This window comes from Mastomys coucha, unplaced genomic scaffold, assembly GCF_008632895.1.
Source record: "Mastomys coucha isolate ucsf_1 unplaced genomic scaffold, UCSF_Mcou_1 pScaffold21, whole genome shotgun sequence".
In the NCBI taxonomy this organism is placed as follows: domain Eukaryota; kingdom Metazoa; phylum Chordata; class Mammalia; order Rodentia; family Muridae; genus Mastomys; species Mastomys coucha.
In genome coordinates, this window is record NW_022196904.1 from 167,902,818 (window position 1) to 167,908,817 (window position 6,000).

The window sequence follows — 6,000 nt, forward strand, 5'->3', positions numbered from 1 at the left end:
ATATCAAGAGGCCAAGAATAAGAGAAGCCGGGCGGTGGTGGCGAGCGCCTTTAATCCCAGCACTTGGGAGGCAAAGGCAGGTGGATTTCTGAGTTTGAGGCCAGCCTGGCCTACAGAGCGAGTTCCAGGACAGCCAAGGCTACACAGAGAAACCCTGTCTCAAAAGAAAAAAAAAGGAATAAGAGACAATGGAGTACTCCTTTATAAAGTAGGTATCAGTGTTACACCCCACGAGGCTCAGGGATTGTGAACAAAAAAGGAGGGAGGTGAAAGATTATAAAACCACCAGAGGTTTATGTCTGTAACAAAGCTATTTACTGGGTATTGCACACATAACTGTCATAAGATGAAACCAACAAAAATTGAAGCATGGATGGAGGAAGGGATTATAAAGTCCTTCCCCTATCTCTGCAGCTCTTCCTCTGGAAAAGGGGGACTTGGGGTTTTTTGTGTGTGTGTTTTGTTTTTGTTTTTTTGAATACCCAAGCTGCAGTCGATGGCCCCATGCCTAGGCACTAAAAGGACTCTGGGTATTAGTACATGGAATTGGGAATCACTGGAAGAGGAAGGAATAGTAGTGGGATGGATTGGATCCAAACCTACATGGATGAATGAATATTACATTTTTTTAAAATAATGCCAATCCACCGAGTTATCAAATCCAACAAATTGCATCAATATTATATTACACCCAACTCTTATCCCATGAGCCAGATAAATCCCATCTGTTAGAAATTAAGTCTATTTTCAGATAAGGACAGGAGGACTCAAGAATTAAAATCGTGGCTGGAGAGATGGCTCAGCAGTTAAGAGCACTGACTGCTATTCTGAAGGTCCTGAGTTCAAATCCCAGCAACCACATGATGACTCACAACCATCCATGATGCCCTTTTCTGGTGTGTCTGAAGATAGCTACAGTGTACTTACATATAATAATAAATAAATCTAAAAAAAAACAAAAAAGAAAGAATTAAACTCAAGACCCATGACTGGTCAGTAGAGTCCTTTCTGATCCCCACCCCCACCCCACATTTTCAGGAACTCACCCTGTATGTACTGTGATCTTGGCATCTGGGAGAAAGTGACTGCCTCAGTATCCCACTGAGATGTAGGATCTGTTGTCTACACCCTGTGTCTCAGTCTTAAGCCCTTGCTGTGCTCTAATGGAACCTGTATTTTCCCCTCACCCTGGCCAGTTCACAGATTTACCACAGGAGTTCTCTAATCTCAACGCAGAAACCCTCTTCAGCTTCTCTTCCAAGAAAGAAATATGTGCCTAGGCCAGAGGATTCCCTGTACCTGGAGTTAAGGATGCGTGTGGGCCACCACGTGGATGCTGGAAACCGAACCTGGGTCCTCTGCAAGGGTAGCCAGTGCTCTTCTTAACTACTGAGCCAATTCTCCATCTCCATCACCACTACCACTAGCCCCCTCGCATGCGTACCTGTATTTTAAACTGACCCAGGGAGGATCAGGTGGACTCGGGATGAACCTGTAATGGAAAGACTTATAGCGATTCCCAGTAGAGGAGAATGTTTCTGTTCTGACTACTGGACAAAAGACTGAATCCGGGCATAAGTGACCTGGCTGCTGGTTAATGGATTTTTATATAAAAAGGCTAGCATGTTCCAATGGAAGTGAATATAGTCTATTTGTTATCTATAGGTCGGGATTAAACAAACGAATCCAATAGTTTGTGCTGTTGATTGGGAGTAAGATGGATCTATCTGCGTGCGAAGAATTATGAATGAGCCAAGATCCATGGCTCAGTGGGCAGGGAGGGCACAGGGGAGACCACCCGTCCACAGAATCAGACATTCACATTTCCCACTGTTTTGCTCCATTGTGTCCAAATGTGAGAAGCTGCTCTCCAGTCCTCCTGTACAAAGCTCTTTATTGGCCTTTACTGAGGCATGATCCCAGCTGCTGCACTCCAACTGCCAGCCTCTGAAGGGGTTTGGCTTGCTGGTGTCTGGTAGTGCTGCCCCCAGGAGATTTATGGTCTGTGAAAGATAGTCAAATTACCAACACCCTGAGCATTCCTGGTAGGATTAGAGGCCCGCATTTGCATGCTGCTCTGACAAGCCACAGGATCTTTTCCCAGCCTCGCCGGGTGGGGTTTGGGGGGAGTAATTAGAAGGAGCTGGTCACACCACCCCTGTCCCATCTGGGCCAGGCAAAGGGTCACTCTGCATTTCCAGAGACATTATTTGGGATTTAACACTTTTTAATTGCTGTACCTCCTCCCAGACTGAAATGGTAAGCCTCCCCTTCTGGAGCTGAATGAGGGCGCCTGACTCCATGGGAGAAAAGAGCCAGCCCTTCTGTGTGAAGTGGATGGATCCCTCCAGCTACAAGAGGAGTCTGGAGGTGCCTCTGAAGACAAAGGCTTAAGTCATACAAATTACTGGTGTTAAGAGCAAAGTGTATTCACTATAGAAGAAGGGAAATAAAGGGAAAGTATAACGGAATTAAGAAAAAAAATCATTACCAATTCCAAATTCCATCCTGAGAAAATAACCTATGTTTAGCAAGCTGTGTATTTCCAATTTTTTTTAAAGATTTTTATTTATCTTTTATTTTATACACGTGTGCTCTATCTGCATATATGCCTGCATTGGCAGAAGATCCCATTACATAAAGCTGTAAGCCACCATGTGGTTGCTGGAAATTGAACTCAGAAACTATGGAAGAGCAGCCAGTGCTCTTAACCACACTGAGCCATCTCTCCAGCCCCTGGAAACTGTTTTCTATGCAGTGGACAGGTAGTTAGGCTTTTCTGCGTTTTGGATTTGTGTGCTGAGGCTCAGACTCGACACAAGCACTCTCCCACAGAACAGTGTCTTTAGTCTGCTGGTCTTGTTTTCACAGAGCCAGATCATATTGTTCACCCTGAATAGTCTTTTAAGCCTACATCACATACACTTTCTCATGTTGCTATCTGTGGAGTATTTATTTATTTACTTTTGTCTGAGTGTGTACAGTGTGTATGAATGCAGGCATGTATGCAGTGATAACATTTGTGGAGGCTGAAGACAATCTTAGGCTACATTTCACACTTTCCTTGTTAGAGACAGGGCCTCTTGGCTGCTTTTCTGCAAATATAATGTCCTTGAAGCTTGCTGATTCAGGCAGGGCCTGAATGACAGCCTAGCCCAGTGGTTCTCAACCTTCCTAATGCAGAGACCCTTTAATATAGTTCCTTGTATTGTGATGATCTCCATCTGTAAAATTAGTTTTGATACTTCATAACTGATTTTTCTTTTTTTTTGTTTTGTTTTGTTTTTTTTTGTTTTTCCAGACAGGGTTTTTCTGTGTAGCCCTGGCTGTCCTGGAACTCACTCTGTAGACCAGGCTGGATTAATTTTTCTACTGTTAACGAATCCTAGTGTCAATCTTTTCAGAGATAGGATTTGTCAAAGGGGTTGAGACACATAAGTTGGGAACCGGTGGTTTAGTTAGATTATCTACTGGATGTGGGGGAACTGAAGGTTTTTGGTATGAGTTTCCATCAAGTTTGAAAGTAAATAAAGGAGGCAGCTGAACAAACACTTGATGAGCAGCTAGGATCGGAACAAAGTTTGGGGGCAGGTTTGATTGGGCAGTTTCCTTGGGAAGGCAGTTACCTCCCTCCCCCCCCCCCATCTTTTTAAAATGAGTATGCTGTAGTTGTCATCAGACACACCAGAAGAGGGCACTGGATCCCATTACAGATGGTTGTGAGCCACCATGTAGTTGCTGGGAATTGAACTCAGGACCTCTAGAAGAACAGGCAGTGTTCTTAACCCCTGAGCCCACTCTAAGCCCCTACTTGGTCTCTTCAAGGACTCACTCTGAGAGTCCTTACTTAATACAGCTGTATGTAAATTCACAGCTACATCTGAATGGCTGTAATTCACCAAGTCCTTGATAGTCATGCCTATTGGCAATCAGTTTCTTTTAGTCTTTTTTTTTTTTAAGATTTATTTATTATTATAAATAAGTATACTGCATCTGTCCTCAGATGCACCAGAAGAGGACATCAGATCTCATTATGGGTGGTTGTGAGCCACCATGTGGTTGTTAGGATCCAAGCTCATGACCTTCGGAAGAGCAGTCAGTACTCTTACTCGCTGAGCCACTTCACCAGCCCCTCTTTTACTCTTTTTTAAATTATATTTTATTTATATATTTATCTGTGTGCCTCATGTGCCACAGCAAGCACCTTTACCCATTATACCATTCTGTTAGCTCCCTTTAATCTTAATTACTAATATTAACTCTCAAGCCACACACTACCCTTCAGTTTTTTGGTTTTTTGTTTTGTGTTGTTTTTGTTTGGTTTGGGGTTTTGGTTTGTTTTGTTTTGTTTGAGACAGGGGTTCTCTGTATAGCCCTGGCTGTCCTGGAACTCACTCTGTAGACCAGGCTGGCCTCGAACTCACAAATCTGCCTGCCTCTGCCTCCCAAGTGCTGGGATTAAAGACGTGCACCACCACTGCCCAGCTAACTTTTTTTTTTATATTTATAATATAATATTAAATATTTAATATTTATAATATAATATTAATATTTAGGGGGCTGGTGAGATGGCTCAGCAGGTAAGAGCACTGACTGCTCTTCCAAAAGTCATGAGTTCAAATCCCAGAAACCACAGGGTGTCTCACAACCATCTGTGATGAGATCTGACGGCCTCTTCTGGTGTCTGAAGACAGCTACAGTGCACTTATAACACCAGAAGGAGGGCATCAAATCTCATCTCGGATAGTTGTGAGCCACCCTGTGGTTTCTGGGATTTGAACTCATGACTTTTGGAAGAGCAGTCAGTGCTCTTAACCGCTGAGCCATCTCACCAGCCCGTTGAAAGAACTTTTTTTTTTTTTTTTTGGTTTTTAGAGACAGGGTTTCTCTGTCACAGCAAGGGTTTCTGTGCCACCCTGGTTGTCGTAGAACTCACTCTGTAGACCAGGCTGGCCTCGTCAGAAATCCGCCTGCCTCAGCTTCCCAAGTGCTGGGATTAAAGGCATGCTCCACTACTGCCTGACTCCCCTTCTTCTTTTAAATATTTTTTTAAGATTTGTTTTTATTTTATGTGTACAAGTGTTTGCCTACATGTGTATATGCACCACATACATGCCTGGTGCCCTGGAAGGCCAAAAGAGGATCCCCTGGAACTGGAGTTACAGATTGTTTAGAACTAATGTGTTTGGTGAGGTGAGGTCTGCCACCCCAACCCATCCCCTAGCATAGATATAGCCATGTTGTTCCATGCCTGCCAGCTATTTCATATTGTTGCTGTAAAATGCCTGCCAGTCATTGCCACAGAAATACAACTTGACTCAGAGCAGGGTGATGCTGACCACATACACTGTTATGTCCTGTATAAGGTTTGCCAACTTAAGAAATTCCACAAAGCTTTACATAGAACCCATCAAGTTAAAGGTCAGTATGAACTGTTACATCTAAAATGGCTTGAGTCAGAGCTGACCACCAGGCAGCACTTCCTGCACCTCTGTATGAACTCATTGTGGGTTTTGTGTTTTTTTGTTTTTTTTCCCCCTTTATAAGCTGACAGAGAAAGATGTTCGTTGTCATAGCTTCAGCTCCTGAAGCCTGAACCATGTCCCTGATCTGATCAGTATTAGGATGTGTGTGTTCAGTAAACCACCCCTGTCTGACTGAGGTCAATGTTCATGTGGTTTGTGGAGCGACTCATGGATTCCAACAATGTTCATGCTAGAAACCAAACAAACCTCTGTCCTCTGCAAGAGCAACAAATTTTCTTAACCATTGAGCTATCTCTCCAGCACCAATGTATAAGTTTTCGTAAGGAACAGCAATGGAATTTCCCCCTTTCACCTGTTCCCCACTTCCAAAAACGTGACTCCTTAAGACTTCTCTGTCGCTGGACAGTGGTGACGCACGCCTTTAATCCCAGCACTTGGGAGGCAAAAGCAGTCGAATTTCTGAATTCGAGGCCAGCCTGGTCTACAGAGTGAGTTCCAGGACATCCAGGGCTAT